General features: G+C 41.0%; 1 long non-coding RNA gene across 1 annotated transcript; it reads right to left on the bottom strand.

Moving 5' to 3' along the window:
- Window positions 1-13,366: 13,366 nt before the first annotated feature.
- LOC122840403 lies at window positions 13,367-14,871 on the bottom strand. The gene is made up of 3 exons (XR_006372223.1): window positions 14,677-14,871; window positions 13,502-13,917; window positions 13,367-13,421 (listed from the first exon to the last, which is right to left on the bottom strand). It is a non-coding gene; the product is annotated as an uncharacterized LOC122840403 (long non-coding RNA).
- Between the last annotated feature and the right edge of the window lie 717 nt (window positions 14,872-15,588).

The following is a 15,588-nucleotide window of genomic DNA, read 5'->3' as shown; positions in this document are numbered from 1 at the left end:
TTGTACAGTTGAATTTAACCAAGTAAAATTTGAAGAGGGAGTTTAAAGCATTGAAAAGAAAATGCTTTAATACTTTGGCACGATTCTGTTTGACATGTTATTGACTGGGATTTGCAAAGCAGCCAGTTCAGGAGCGCCTTCATTTTCTTTGGCACGGATTGGCTGTGCCCTCAAGAGTGAAGACAAGGAAGACTATGGATGTTAGTGCCAAGGCGGTAGTGCCAGTAGTGTGCCTATTAATGCATTTTGAGGCGTATTTGGTGATTGAACCATTATATTATGCAGCTAGAGGTGTTTTAGAGGGCCACTGAAGTAATTGAAGATTTTAACTATTTATGGGGAAGTGGGCCCTGCGACAGACTGGCGACCTGTCCAGGGTGAACCCTGCCTCTTGCCCGGAACGTTACCTGGAGATAGACACCAGCAACCCTCCCAACACCTCTAAGGGACAAGGGTGAACAGAAAATGGATGGATGGATGGGGAAGTGGTCATCTGTATTTGGCTGATTCTTTGATACATTTAATTCAAAGACATTTCTCAAAGCTTTGACCTCAACTCTGATGAGCGTTCCATATCCAAAGTTGGGAAACAACCAAATAAAATGAACTCTTATCAATCCTGTCAAGACAAGTGGTCAAATTATCAACCAGATTTATAACAGACAGCAACTCTTGTAAAAGAAGGTTTTATGCATCGTGTGCATGAATTAATAGGACACTCATGCACACGATGGGTCACCAAAGTACTTTCACTTACCGGCAGTGAAAGTACTTTGGTGATTCTAAGTTTGTGTATGCTTTAAGATGATCTTAAACCTTTAAAACAGCCTATTTTTCAATGGTCGTTACTCTGCTCGAAGTAACGTATGGAAGGTGGTCCAGCTAATTGTTCGGCGCTTTGTGTGTGCGTGTGTTGTGTTTGCATGTGCTCCCGCTTTAGGAGTTGCACTTTGGACACACACGGCACAATATGGGCTTTAATTCAGCCCAACAGCCGCTCTGTCAAAAAAGGAGGAGACGGGGCAATTAGCCCTGGGGAGGGGAAGGAAAAAAGGAGAGAACGAAGGGAATTGTGAATTTGACACATTAAATGGTAGCCGTCATTAGCATGTGGTTGTGTGGAGTCGGAGCTGCATTCACCGGATCCTTGAATGCGTATTGCTGGCCCGACCATGGTCGTTCCCCCACCTCTCTTCTCAGTCTGTCCATCATCCCCACGGCCACCTTTTCACTCGTAATCACCCCGCTTGGCCTCCTTTCTCCTTTGGGTTTCTTCGGCTTCTCTGGCACTTTTGTGATTTTTAATACTGTCACGCTGCTAGGAAGAGTGCCCCTGGAGTCCCTAAATCAAAACAAATTAAGCTGGATAATTAGACAGCAGAACAAACGAAATGTTGGACACCAGTCGGTAGGCTCTAGACCGGTGACAGTGTGAGCTTCTCTTTCCAGTTTCGCATTCTAAAACCGACACCGCTTGCCGTCGAACGTCGGTCAAACCCCGCGGGTTCCGCCTCGTGTTTTCCTAGCAGGGACTCAGGGGACACATTAAAAACTAATTTTGACTTGAATAAGTCTTTCACTTTGCAGAAGACCTGACACGGCGTCTGTCTGAGCTGACGTTCACTCAGCTAGTTGTCTGTGCCATGCGAGCCTGGAAAAGAGCAACATAACAGGCCCAGTGTGGTGCCTTTCCCGCCATTGTGCAGAGATCAACCTCATGCCAGCTTTCTCCTGTCACATTAGCGTTCATCAACACAGAGAGCAACATCCCACACAGAAAGGAAGGTTGTCCTCTGGGTTTTCTCGGTGCTCAGCAGTTTTTGGTGTTTTTACTCTGGCGAGAAGATAGCGGGTCTTGAAAACATATTTGCAACCCGTGAACTTTTATTTGTGTTCTACAACGTTGGAACCATAAACGTCCATTTAATTTCATTGTGGCAGGGTAGTTTTATTTTTTATTATTGGGAAGGATGCGAGTTTTTCAATTTTGCTTTTAAAACGATGAACATTTGAAAAGTCTAGTGTGATCTGCTGTCCCTCGCTTAAATTATTTCCATTTTCTTGGCAACTTCAATCAAATTTTATTGAGAGTATTTGAGGACGCCAATGTTTCAGACTTGCCATAAATTGGATTCGGGTCTGGACTTTTACTGGGAGATTAACATCTGCTCGAGTCCACATGTTCTAGAACCTTCTGACGAAAGTTTTACTGTCTTTAGCTTCACTTTCCCCAATGAGGGGAAATGATTCAACCGCTGCCATGGTTTAAAATAGGAATGGTATATAATCTGCTTCATGTAGTAACAAAAAAACCCATTTTGCTTTGTTATGAAACCTTTGTCATGTACTGTCCCACGTATGTATGGAACGCCCCAAGGGTGAAATATGTGTGAACTTTTCAAGTTTTATGTGCATGCCATGCGTATTAACTATGTCCCGTTTGCATGAGGAATACACATCAAGGTGTCACACACATCACTAATGCGTGAGTGACGACTAAAGAACAGAAGCTGCAGATAGTCCTGTCACGATTGCAGATTAAGCTGGACCGTAAATTGTCCCAGGAGTTATCACTGCAAACTGTAACATTGTTTGTTTTTTTTTCCCACCAGGGGGTCTTTTTGTGGGCTCTAGTGTCCCTTATATGACAGTAGGCTGATAGTAAAGGGGGAAGGAGAGGGGGAAATACATGCGGAAAATGCCGTCGGGTCCGGGAATCGAACCTGCAACGGCTGCGTCGAGGTCTCAAGGCCTCCAAATGTGGGTTGCGCTTTCCCCTATATGCCACTGCAGCACGCCCCATAACATTGTTTTGAGACCATTTTCAATTAATACTATGGTAATGACATAAACTTTAAATTCTAATGAACATTTGACACTGGAACTGGGAAACATTTTAAATCTCCAAAATAAATAAAACAGCAAATTATTATGAAGTCTCTGTAAAAAAATAAAAATAAAAATTGTCCTTCAAGGGAAGTGCTAGTTGAAACCAAAGCGCCAGACTGAAGACTTTTACCATCCAGTTTTTGGTAGAAAGGGAGAAAAGAGAAAAACGATAAGTCATTCAAATGGAAATTATTGAGAGTTTGTTTGTTAATTTAGCATATGATTAATTTATTTATTGCTTATTGAGACACACCTCGCCGCAAACAACACATTTCAGTCGTTGACATGTTCTTACCATGTACTTTACATGTTACTGATGTTTACATGTCACTTGTATTTGACATGTAAACGCTGTTTACTATTATCTCCACATCGTATAAACATGTTTCATACCGACAGGCTACATTGGCAAACTACATTTATGACCTTCACAGAACAGCAGTACCTCTACTGAGATTAAGTTTTAAACAGGCGGACTCCTCGTCCTGTTAGGAACCTTCTGAAAAGCGATTCATTGCACTGGATTGTATCAAGAGGGCTTGAGTACAAATCCACACTTGTGACGTTTTTATTTTTTAGTGAGTAAGTTTGTCACAAGTTGTAAACTAGCAGAAAATCTTCTAAATGGGATGTTCTGCTTTGAGGTGAAAGGAATTTATTTTGACTTGAGCAACATTTAAAAAAAGAAAAAAACAAACCCTAAAAAGCGTTGCAGTGTAGAAGGGCTTAATCAACAAAAAATTAATAGGAGGAGACTGATAAACACAGTTATTTTATTTTGGTGTGTAATCTTGGAAAACCAGGAATATTTACTTGTCAGTAATAATCTTCTCACTTCGGGTTGATGGACTTTGAATTGAATGAAAATGAGCTCTTAACCCTCCCCAGATTAACGAGGAGCAGTAATTACTTCACTAAGGTCATCCCTGATGTTGCTCCACTCTGCCATCACTTGGCTGGCTGACTGTGAAAACGTAGGCTTTTACATTGGGGGTCACATTTGCTAATGATCAGCTAACTAATCAAGTGCATATTCTCAACACCTGGTTGCTATTTCCCCTTTTTAATCCTATAAAAGCAGGACAGGTGGAATAAGTCGGCCTTACGACTGCAGACGGCAACAACTGGTAATTAATCTTTGACCGTCGTAAAATGGAGCCAATAAAATCGCACATATTTGTCGGTAGGTGTCACTTAAAGACATTTGCGGTAAGATGAGGGTTTGTAGTTTCGCTGATTTGATCATTTCAGTGCTATTCAATGTCGACATACGCCATGGTTTCTTGTAGGAGAAACTTGTTTAATGAAAAATGCTTTCTTGAGCAAACAAGCAGACATGCAACACGGTGCAACAGTTTGTAAATCTCCACCGGGCTTCTTGTGCACCTTCCTATGAGAACATACAATACAACTGTGTGTTTAAAACGTGAGCAGGGCTGCATCATGCTTGGAAACTATGCGGTTTCTAAAAGAAATTAATTTGAAAAATAATCGGTGAGCTGGCCTCACCCCTCAAATGTCTGGGCGGTGATTCTGAAATAAATAAAGTTTTTGATTATGTTCTAATTATTTGAGATGCACCCGAAAGTAATTCCCTTAAGAATGGATAAAATATAATCAGACTGGAATTGGAAACTTCAAATTTCCTGGAGGAAAGCTTGTGGAAATATCACAATCAGTTTTCATTAAGAAGGTGCTAACTTTGGACTTTTGAGCAACTTTTTTCCCCCCTCCAGCAAACATTCAAAAGCCCTTAACCGATTTCAGATTTATTTCTCTTTAGGAAGTCTTTCTCCTGCAGCGTGGCCTTCACACCCCCTGCCTTTGGCCTCCTTCTCGGCGTCCCCTCCCTCTCCTCAGCTCCTGTTAGCGCCGTACAACCCTGGCTGTCAGACCTGCAACAATCCCAGTCCATTAGTATGGTAATGAGGCTGTGGGCCGACAGGTGGCCTGGTAGACGGCTCAATTAAAGCGCTCATTAAAGAGGAAAGTTAACGAAGCGGCAGCCCGCTGCCAGTACGGCCTGAGCGCACAAAATGTGATGTCACAGGCAACAAATTGCTGGTGATGAGGAGGGAAGTGTGTCATTCTCTATCTGTGTGTGCAGCATGTGCTTGTTTGAGAGAAGCGCTCGGAGTTGGGCGTGCAGGGGGGGTCAGAGATTTGAACAACAGGGCAGAGAAAGTTAGATGGACGTTACTAATAAGGCAGCCAGATGACAAGAGTGGGAGGATAGGAAAATAAGTCACTCAAACTTGGCCTTTTGCTGTCCCGTCAGACTGTCATCATTACCTGGACAAAAACATATTAACACTAATTAGTAGAAAATATACCTTTAATAATAATAGCAGACAGAGTTACTGCAACTTACTTAAAACAAACAAAACACATATTTAGGCAGCAACGTTTTTCAGTTTTATAAAAGCCAGAAGAGTCCACTGTTATTTCAGTTCATGGTGTTTTCCTGACAGGAGCACACTTGATCTCAAGATTGAAGCAATGCGTGGAGCTCAGTTAGGACTCAAGAGTGTGTGTGTGTGTATGTGTGTGTACTCCCAGCTATGATTTCGGTCTACGTTTAGACCAAGTAAAGCTTCGAGCTCGGCACTAAAACCTAGGAAATTATGCAAAAAGTCTGAAAGTGCGTTTATCTTCATCCGTTTTTAGTTAGATTATTTCAGCATTCTGCAGAAAAACACTGTATTAGGAGCAAAAAAAAAATAAAGAAATAAGAATGAAAAGTAGAGAGTTATTGAGACAAGATTTTGTTTTGGCACTAGCAAGTGGAAACATGCATCTTAATTCAAGTGGTGGTTAACATTTGAGCTGCGCAGGCTGTGCACTACTTTCTTGATATCATTAGAGATGGATAGTAATACTGCTGAATGTGAGACCAGTTTACATACTATCATCGTTTTAAGGCGTGGCGCTGTAGGCTAGCGAAGGTTTTCATTTAGAGATCTAATCTACCAAATGTCTATGCACAGAAAACAGACAAACATGAACAACTCAAACTTTTTTCTTATTTATTTATTTTTTTAGATGTATGTCAATCTAGAAAGAGCTTCACAATCGTTCTATCTTGTGCAGGGTCAATGTACTCAAAGTGTTTTGTCGATGTGTTTTATTATTCAAAAAACCCACGTCTTGCTCCTGTTGTTGTTTTCTGTTAGCAATTTGCAAAACTGCTAGGATAAAATTGGCATGTTTATCCTCCTTTGATATGACTCTTTAATAATTCAAGTCATTTGATATTTGTATGCGGCTTTAGTTTCTTGTGGAAGCGCTGATAGACGAGGCGACGCTTTGCTTCGCTTTGTTTTGCTTTAAATGTCATAAAAATGAACTCCAAGTCTCTGCAGGTCTCCACAGTTAAAGTTGCTGCCTTTTATTCAGTTACTCTTTGAACAGTTGTCGAACGTTACAAATTGTATGAAACTGCTTAACTGTCTCAAAGTGCCCTGTTATTTTATGATGTGCAAGTATCAAAAAGCTCAGGAGCCCTTTCATTAAATATGTCAACTATAACGCATCATTTACATCGTCATTGTGTACATACCGTACATTCAGTGGTTGTGGTCTTTGTCCACAAGGATATTATTTTTAACTAGGTCTTGGACTGACGTAGTCCACATTTTGTATATGTAGGTCGTATTAAATGTCAAAATTGGCACAATAATAAATACAAGGACATAAATAGACCAATCAAGGAAATAAAAAATATAAAAAACTTCTGCCACATTCACCTTCCAGGAACGACTCTTGTTTTGGCTCGTGACGTTATTTGAGACTATTAGTCTGGTGGGGATGATGAATGGGTAACGTTTAGCGTAAGCATGTTTCTGCAGTCGCTCATTGTTTATTGCGTATGCAAATAAAGATGTGATACGACATGGTAATCAGTTTGTAACCCGGACATATTTAGTCTGTAATCCAATGAGGCGTGCTCTCTCAAGTGTGAAAATGGGGCTGTGTGTGTCATGTTTCCCTCTGTCTCGTGTTTCAAACTGTGTGTGTGTGTGTGTGTGGGTGTGTGTGTGTGTGTGTGTGTGAGAGAGAGAGAGAGAGAGAGAGAGACGTACAGGATCATGGGAGTTAATGGGGTAGGACTCCGGTCAACAAACGGGGTTATGTATGGGCACAAACAAGAACACAGTGAGAAAACAGACCTGCCAGATTCCCTCAAAGCTGTCTGAAAGATGTCTGCCCTTATGAATATGCTAATCCCAGTTTAGCATGAACAACAACAAAAAAAGTGCTCATTAATTAATGAGCAACAATGGCCTCCTTTTTAATGATGCGCTAGCTGCCGTTGGAAACAGCGACAAATGTACGTTCTCGACATGAGTCGGTTTAAAACTACCTTCTTGTTGAAGGCCCTCAGTTATTTTACTCTACATGTTCTGGATATCAGTGGGCACAGCTGACATGACAAGGGAGAAATCGATGTAAAAGAGCATCATGTGAAGCATAGCTTGTGTCCAAGAGCGGGGAGATCTCAGTGAGACAGAGACCGGCCTCTAGACGGTTTTGTCTGACTAAGCTCTACAGTTTGTTATTAACCTATATTGAACAGATTTGCACCGTTAATACATCATGGGAACCGAAGGAGATGCATATGGGTCATATTAATAACAGCACCCCCAAAACATGGAAATCCCAACCAAACTGACCCGAGACCCAAACCCAAACATCGTTAGGTTTGTTGTTAGGGGCAACTAAACACAATTGCTTAAAATGTGAACAGTGATAGAAACAGAAGTGACCCAGTAAGTGTATGTCCATCCATCCATCCATCCATCCATCCATCCATCCATCCATCCATCCATCCATCCATCCATCGAACCCAGGAAGTAAGTATATCTAAAGGCAGAAATGTTTATTAAAACTGGTATGTATTTAATATATAAAATGATAGTTGTCTTACACAATTTTGCTTTTTACTGGTTTGAGCTATTTTAGTCAATTCTGACAAGCGCACTTCCTGCTCCTCAAATGAGAACTAGAGTTCATGTTGACCCAGTGAGCTTATTTGAAGATGTTTAAGTATGAAATGAAACTTGGAGACAAGACCTTAAAATACTTTTGTTAGTTTATAAATCATAAATGGCTTAATGATCCATTAAAGACCTCCTACTCAGGTGTCCTTGTGTCAGGTCTGCTCTGCAACACAAATCTGCAACAAGCTTCCAGAAAACTGCAAACCAGCCGAAACACTGAGTTCCTTTAAATCCTGGCTAAAGACCCAACCTGCTTTTGAACCACATTAAATGGAAAACTCATCAACATATTTGACGTGTATTTGCTTGTTGATTTTGATGATGGAATTTGACAAAATTGAATGTTTATTGCTTGTTTCATAACTGGTGACTCGTGTTTTTATGATGTAAAGCACTTTTGAACTGCCTGGTCGCGGAAATGCGCAATAGAAGTAAATTTGACTTGACACAGGTGAATTAATTTAGAACTAGTTGTCGTTGAAGATCGATTGGGATGGGTCTGCTTGTCTGGGGTGCAGGGTGCACAGGGAACGGAGCAAAGGATTTACATTTGTCTTTGATTTTAAACCAATAAATAAACAAATGAGCCAATTCATCCTCTGAATTTAAGATAAATGTACCCTTTGGCCTGAACCAAAACCTAAAAATATATTGTAAACTTATTAATTTGGCTAAAAAAAATGGCAGAGGGTTACAATTTTCTGGTTTTAATTCTGTCTTCAGGTCTGCCTTGTCGACTCTATATCACCTTTTGCATTCACATTTGCCCTGTGGCCTTTTGGCAGCATGTACTGCTAAGGTCCAAGCAGGCAGCAGCCTGCTGGTCTATTATTCTACTAATTGGTGGCATGAGTGAGAAGGCTACAATATCAAAAGGCAGGAAGCAAACGCTCAGGGGAGTTGGGAGGTAGGAAGGGATGAGGAGATGGAGAGAATGAATGAAAAAAAAAACCCAGAAAAACTGAGAGACAGAACAGAGAAGGGAAGAGATTTGTTCTCATTAGCAGAGGGCGTGTCCGTCATCATTGTTGGAGGCAAATTAAGTTGACAGGACAGAGACAAGTTTTGTGTGTGCGTGTGTGTGCGTGTGTGCGGGCGTGTGGGTGTGTGTGTGTGCATGTGTGTGTGTGTGTGTGCGTGTTTGGAAGTATGTATGGGCATGTCAACTTAAGTGGTTTTAGCTGCATGTGAGCTCAACAATAGAGTCAGCAGGTTGAAGTAGGAGGCTTCCTGACAAGCTGTTCTCGTAACACCAGCAGGTTTTTTCACTTTCCGTGGGATCCCCCCCCCACCCCGCCACCCCCACACACACGCGGTACACCCTCATCCAGGAACCTGAACGGTGGGAAATCAAAAATAATAAAATGAAAGGCTGTGTCAAAAACCCCGGAGCAAGAAGCAAGAGTGTACAGCAGGAACTGGGAGATCAGATTGAACCAAACTAGAAGCTGGAGTTTGGGAGCAAACTTTGATATTTATACTTTGAATTTTTTATTTTGTTGTTGTTGTTATTCATGGTGACAAACCATGTCTCGTTGTCATTTACATGTTGATCTGTTTAAAAGGAACTCCATCAGTTTTACACTACATTTCATTAACTGGCAGCAGGAAAAATTTTGTTCGTCAGAAAAATGACATTACCACTTTAAAGTTTACCTCAAATGTCCTAGTATAAATGTTGTTACATCTTAAGAAGTTCATGATTATGACTGACCTTCGTTTTGTAGGATTCTCTAACAAGTGAGACATAAACTGCATAAGATACAATCAAAGAGATATAAGTCACAACCATTTATGTTATTTAAGTTTTTACCATAGAAATGTTACCCTATTTTTCCAAATTAGTTCAAATTTGACCTATAGCACTAGAAGACAATCTGGTCTAGATCAGTGGATGGGTTGGTGGCCTCAGCCTCATAGACAATAAAGAAAATGATGTTGGTAGACAACTATAGCGCAGGGCATTCTGGGTAAGTACAACCAGAACAAACATGCAAGTCTAACGCTAGTGAGTAGATTATGGTCTTGTCGCAAAGACTAAAGAGAAATCCTACAACAGCTAAAACCTGGCGCTGCTTCATTTCTGTTTACATTCGGGGAAGAAGGAAGTTGCGCTCATGACTTCTTTTGACACTTTCACGTCTTTTCCTTCAGGTGTCCTTGGAGGCAATGGGGTGAACAAGTAACTTCAATTAGTTTGGATCAACTGATCCATTGTGAAAACGAACCATGCCAGCTGAAAATGTCACAAGTGCTGCCGTATTTCTTACCCAGTTGAACCAAGTCTACTGGACCGTCAGGTGTGAACACACCCTGACGCGACATTTGAGTTCATTGCTTCCACAGCTGTTTGCTCTGCGCAGCTGGAGTTGTTTGCAGATGATGTTTGTTTTCTTGAAAACTTAGTTTTAACGAGTCCCGTTGTTCTGTCGCTTGTTGTTCAGTACTAACAAGAACTATGAAAACTGGGCTTGAAGTAAAGACTTAAGAGTTTGTGAAATTTCTCAGCTGTAATCTTGAACACCAGTGGCGTGTTGCCACCGTCTCAAAGTTGCTATCTTTTAATGCCCTACTCACTGACACCGATTGGGATCAAGTTACTCTAATCGAAGCAAGTGGGATAATTGTGTGTGTGAGAGAGAGAGAGTCCAACTTCGCCTGCAGACTCGCCCTCCTTTGCCCTAAGGGCGTCTCTTCTGTGGAGCTCATGCTCCCTAATCTGCCCCCCAGTACCCCCGTCACTTCCACCCGTCGGGGAGGGAGAGGGCAACATTACATCTTAATCTCGCCTGCTTGATGGAGAATGCAGGTCCCTGAAAGGCGGCATTTTCTGGATACATGAACACATTGGAGGTGGATCAACCATATGCCAATCGACATGGCTACGGCTGAATGGCTCGCGTAGATTGTAACAGTGGTCCTCGCACAAATTAAAAAAAAGAAGAAGAAGAAGCCCCTAACGGGCTCCCACTGCTCCAGCAGAACCCAACAGACGTTCAGACCGCTGATGACACAAGGCCGGACCCCCGCCGCCAACACCGACACAGACATGCACAATATTGATCTGCTGCCATCCGCCACACTCCTGTGTTCATGTTCCTGATGTAGCAAACAAGATGACCTGCAAAATAACAACAGCAAAAGCAGCGTTTTTACAGGTTTAATTTAGTGAACCCAATGATGTAAAGATGGCTGACTGGAGTTGATTGGACTGGAAAGGAGAACTACTCTTCAACAAATTACAAGCAAATTAGGATTCAATGTTTAATCAGCCTGTTATTTTAATAGATGAGCTAAACCAGCTTCTGAAGATAAGTATAAGTATATAAAAAAATATTTCATTTGAATTTTTGTTAAAGTAATTATTTACAGTCTCATCACTCAAAATGTCTTTTAAGTTAAATTTTTTATTTTAAACCCAATATAATCCATTAGGTATACGATGAAAACAATTAAAGTGTAACATTTAAAGTGCTATAAACACAAATTTCTCCTGTTACGTTTTTCTGTCTACCTTAAATATTTCAGGTTGTGAAAATGGCATTAATTCAGTGTTACAAAGCCAAAAATAACCTTTTCAAATCAAACACAAAATATACAAAAGAGGATGTTTTTCCCATGTTGTAAGTGAAAAAAATCTGCAATAGATACTAGCACGTTCTGAATCAAACTTCACAAATTACTGACTTATACTAATCTCATGTATCTCGCTGAAAAGTGACTTGCAAGTTAGTTTTGTCTCATTTCAAGCGCACTACGATATTTGCACTAGAAGGTAGACAAAAATACTTGGTGGGATTTCATGTTTTTGCCATTTGTTTGCTCAAGTTCCAAAGAAATGTCTTTGTGGCCTTTGTTTGTGGCCTGTTTCAGGTCCTATCGAAGTGATTTATTGATTCTGAAAGTCAGACACTAAACCACAGTTAGCAAAGTATAATCTGTTATCTTTAGCTTTTATAAAACACTTGACCTGAAACAAGTAAAAGCAAAAGAAAGGTGGACATTTACAAGAGGGTGAATAATTATTTATCACTCGTGTTTCCGAGTAGGACTCATACATGCTAGTGTGTCGCTATCTGAAGGTATCGCACTCTGGTCTCTTTGACAAACCCGCAGAAACACTGAAAGGCCTCTTCCACACCAGTGATCCCACATGAGAGCATGTGACGACAAACATTAGGTAAAATGTGTCCGGGTTGGAGAGGCAAGCTGTCCCCGCCACTCTAGCGACTGTATCGCTGGAGAGGCCGGCGCGTTCGCCATATGGGACAGGGATGGTCAATAGGATTATGTCCCGGCACCTCGCCTTCTCCCTCTTCTGTTTGGTAAAGAAAGAAGTCCCGGACTGCAAAGCCTCTGCCGATGCTTCCAAGATCTCCCCGGATTGCCCCCGCTAGCAGGGAAGGGTGGAGTGGGGCAGTGGGGGTCTCGTGGACAACGGGAGAGAGCAAGGAGTCCACCGTGTGGATTACCATATTTAACGGGACAGAGATCAAGCCATTATAGAGTGAGGAGAGAAAGAGGCTTTCTTTCACACACACACACAGATTCGAAGAGAAAACAGCAATGAGTGTAAGCTGGATTTGCTTGCATTGTCATGGAAAAGCAGCGAAGGAGCCCGGCGATGGCAGCACTCCTCCAACAAGCCTGATTCGTTCTCACCGCCGCAAGCGGGGCTCAAAGCCCGGCGGGGAAGAAGCAGCTGAATGCAGCAGCTGAAAGATGGAGAACGCATTTGACCGACACCTGAAGTAAGGATGCAGGTTCAGCACAACAGTATTCATTTGGTAACTTTCTCCCTGGTTGGAAAGGAGTTGCGCATGAAGAGTCTTCTTCTTCCTCATCACATGGAGTCTCTCAAAATGTTACATGGCTCTATTAAAAGTCCCAGATTTTTGTCACACATAACATGAGATTATGATGAACTTTTTAGAAGGCAAACAATAATTATAAAAAAAAATAAAATCGGTGCAGTGACCCACCTGCATAACCGCAGGTTCAGTTTTCTGAAGCATCTTTTAATTCAGTTTCAGTCTTCTTTGGTAAAAGACTCTATCAGCATCCCACACGTTGACTCAGTAATATTTATATCTAATCAACAACAAGTTGACTTTACTTAAAAAAATCTGGGAAACCGATTGCCTTGAAAAATGTAAGGAAGTTTAACTACTATTCTTACGTTTTGTTTACTTAACATATACTCGTTCAGTGTACTTAAGACTTAGTTGTATGAACTTAATACGTCACGTTAATTTAACTTAGTGAAGTTGTTTCCCAACTTCAAGTAAATTAGAAATAGCAAGAAAATTATCCTCTTCTTAACTCAACTACATCAAGTAAGTCCAATTTACATGAACAGTACGATTGGTTTACTTAGCAGAATCTAGGAAACCGATTGCCTTAAATAAGTAACCACGACAAAAGACTTCACAAGATTCAACATTTTATTTTAACAAAATGATATACTTAGCATAACACAACAGTCAACAACCCCACAGGAACCTGGATGAAGTCTGTCATGGCATCTGAATCCTGTGGACAATAAGAAAAGTACAAATTAAAAAAAGAACAAGGTGATTTTTTTTTTCCACAAACGGAATAGCAATACATACCAGAGACATTGTAGAACTCTTTCAAAACATCGTAACCTGTTTTTCCATTGATGATGCAATGACGAGTTTCTCGGTATGTCAGTAAAACATACTGAGATCAGATTTTGTGAAACATTAATATCAATAAAACTTTATCCGCAGTGGAGCAGAGACACGATGACCTGTGAAGTTTAGCAGGGGCCTAGAAATCCCAGGGAGCTCGGAGGGCGTGTTGAGAGATGGAGGACAAGTGGAACAAGAGAAGAAGAGTGTTATATCGGTGTAATTGTTGGAGACACAATGCTGCGAAGGCCGCAGAAAGAGGGGGAACCTGTTCCCTGGCTGCTGCTGTGATGGATGAGGTCACTGAGAGGGCTTCCCCAAAATGCAGTGTCTTCCTGGGGTCAGACCGAGGTTGACTGGAGGTCAAAGTGCAACTGAAGGGGAGACATAATGTCTGAAAGTGTCCAAAAACGTAAAATGATTGGTAGTTGTTGTATTTGATGTACCAGGCAAGTGTTGGACAAATGGCCTCAACCCAACACCAAATGTCATTTATTTACATTTCACTACTTACTATAATTAGTACTTGTTTTAATGTTTTCCGTTAATTTTAAACCATGTCTGAGTGGTTGTCTTTATTTGCCAAAAGCATGAACCAGTACATAGCCTCAATATTAGACTTTCATTCGCTTTCATTTCTATTCAAAGGAAAGGAAACTGAACAGGAAATTGGGTCCAGTTGGGATATTCTTTTATTTGATTCGGAATTTCAAAATTATTCTGGTTCAAACTTTACAAGAACTCAGTTAAAAGGCCAGTTCAAACAGATTAAAAAATGAACTTGTTCATGCTTTGTTGTTCACTATGCAAAATACGTTTCTGAATGCCTTGTTCCCTGTCATTCATGGGTGTTTGGATTTTTGTTTCCATTTGTGCTTGTGTTTGGACCGCCTTCTTGCTGTTTATTTATATTTGTTTAGGTTTTGCTCTATTCTATTCATTTCCTTTGTATCTATTATTGTTCAAAAGGTCTTGCCATACAAATTCATTCCTGTGTTTGTTTCTCTATTTATTCTTCTGCTATCCTTATGCCACAGGATTTAGTTTAGGATTTAGTTAGTCTCGTTCCCTTTCCTCTCTATTTATTCTTTCTTTGATTCTTAGTTCGGTTAATAAATCAGTTAGTAAATCACCTGATTTCCTCACGTGCAGCTAATGTCCTACTCCGCTCATCCCTTAGCATTTAAGCTAACTGGTTTTCGATGGTTTCTTCCACTATTTTGTCCGTTGCTCTCCCGAGTCCACGTTGTTTCAAGTTCTGTACATAAAACAACCGTCTTTTAAGTTTTGTTTTTACTTTTTTGAACTTGGATCCACATTCACCACACTTTTCCTCTGTTTATTTCTTTTAAAATGAGCCTCATTGTTGCTTTTCTTCTTCTACCCTTTATCTAATAGTAGCCTTTGTATTCCGTGTCTGATTTGCGCCTCTCTCTGGCTCTGAGAAGTATTGCACCACTCTGTAGGAACTGTATTTTAGGTGATATTAGGTGGATACATTTAAATGGAAATGGATAGTGATAGACACAAAATAGTTTGTTTTCCAATGCAGAATGTGTTGCCTTTTCAGATCTTTCAGCCTATTTCAAGTTGTCAGACAGGTTCTGTTTAAAATATTGATTGCACATTAATCCGGATATGGACATGGCTAGTGAAGCTGAACCAAAACCACGTGGTGACTGAGGAGGCGATTATTACATTTTCTCTGGCCAGTATGTTATATGGCGATCCCAAACCCAGAGTAGCCTGGACTGAGCCCACTTTCTCCAGTGCTGGTACTTTGTATTCCTTGGTGGGAGGGCTGGGAGTTGGAGTATCTGTGTGTGAAGGTGACGATTTTCAACTCCGTTGGAGTCACTTGTTAAACGCACACCATAATTACTGCTTATTAGAGGCTATAGGGGCTCATTAGTGGCACAAGCCCGGCCCCTCTCTGCCGGTCTTCTCATTATAGACGCCAGCACAGCTCAGTCTGCCTTATTACCACCTGCCTGTTAAACTCCCTCACACACACACACACACACACGCACACGCCCCCCCACACA

The sequence above is a fragment of the Gambusia affinis genome, linkage group LG11 (genome assembly GCF_019740435.1).
Source record: "Gambusia affinis linkage group LG11, SWU_Gaff_1.0, whole genome shotgun sequence".
NCBI lineage: Eukaryota > Metazoa > Chordata > Actinopteri > Cyprinodontiformes > Poeciliidae > Gambusia > Gambusia affinis.
This window is presented reverse-complemented; position numbering and strand designations above follow the sequence as displayed.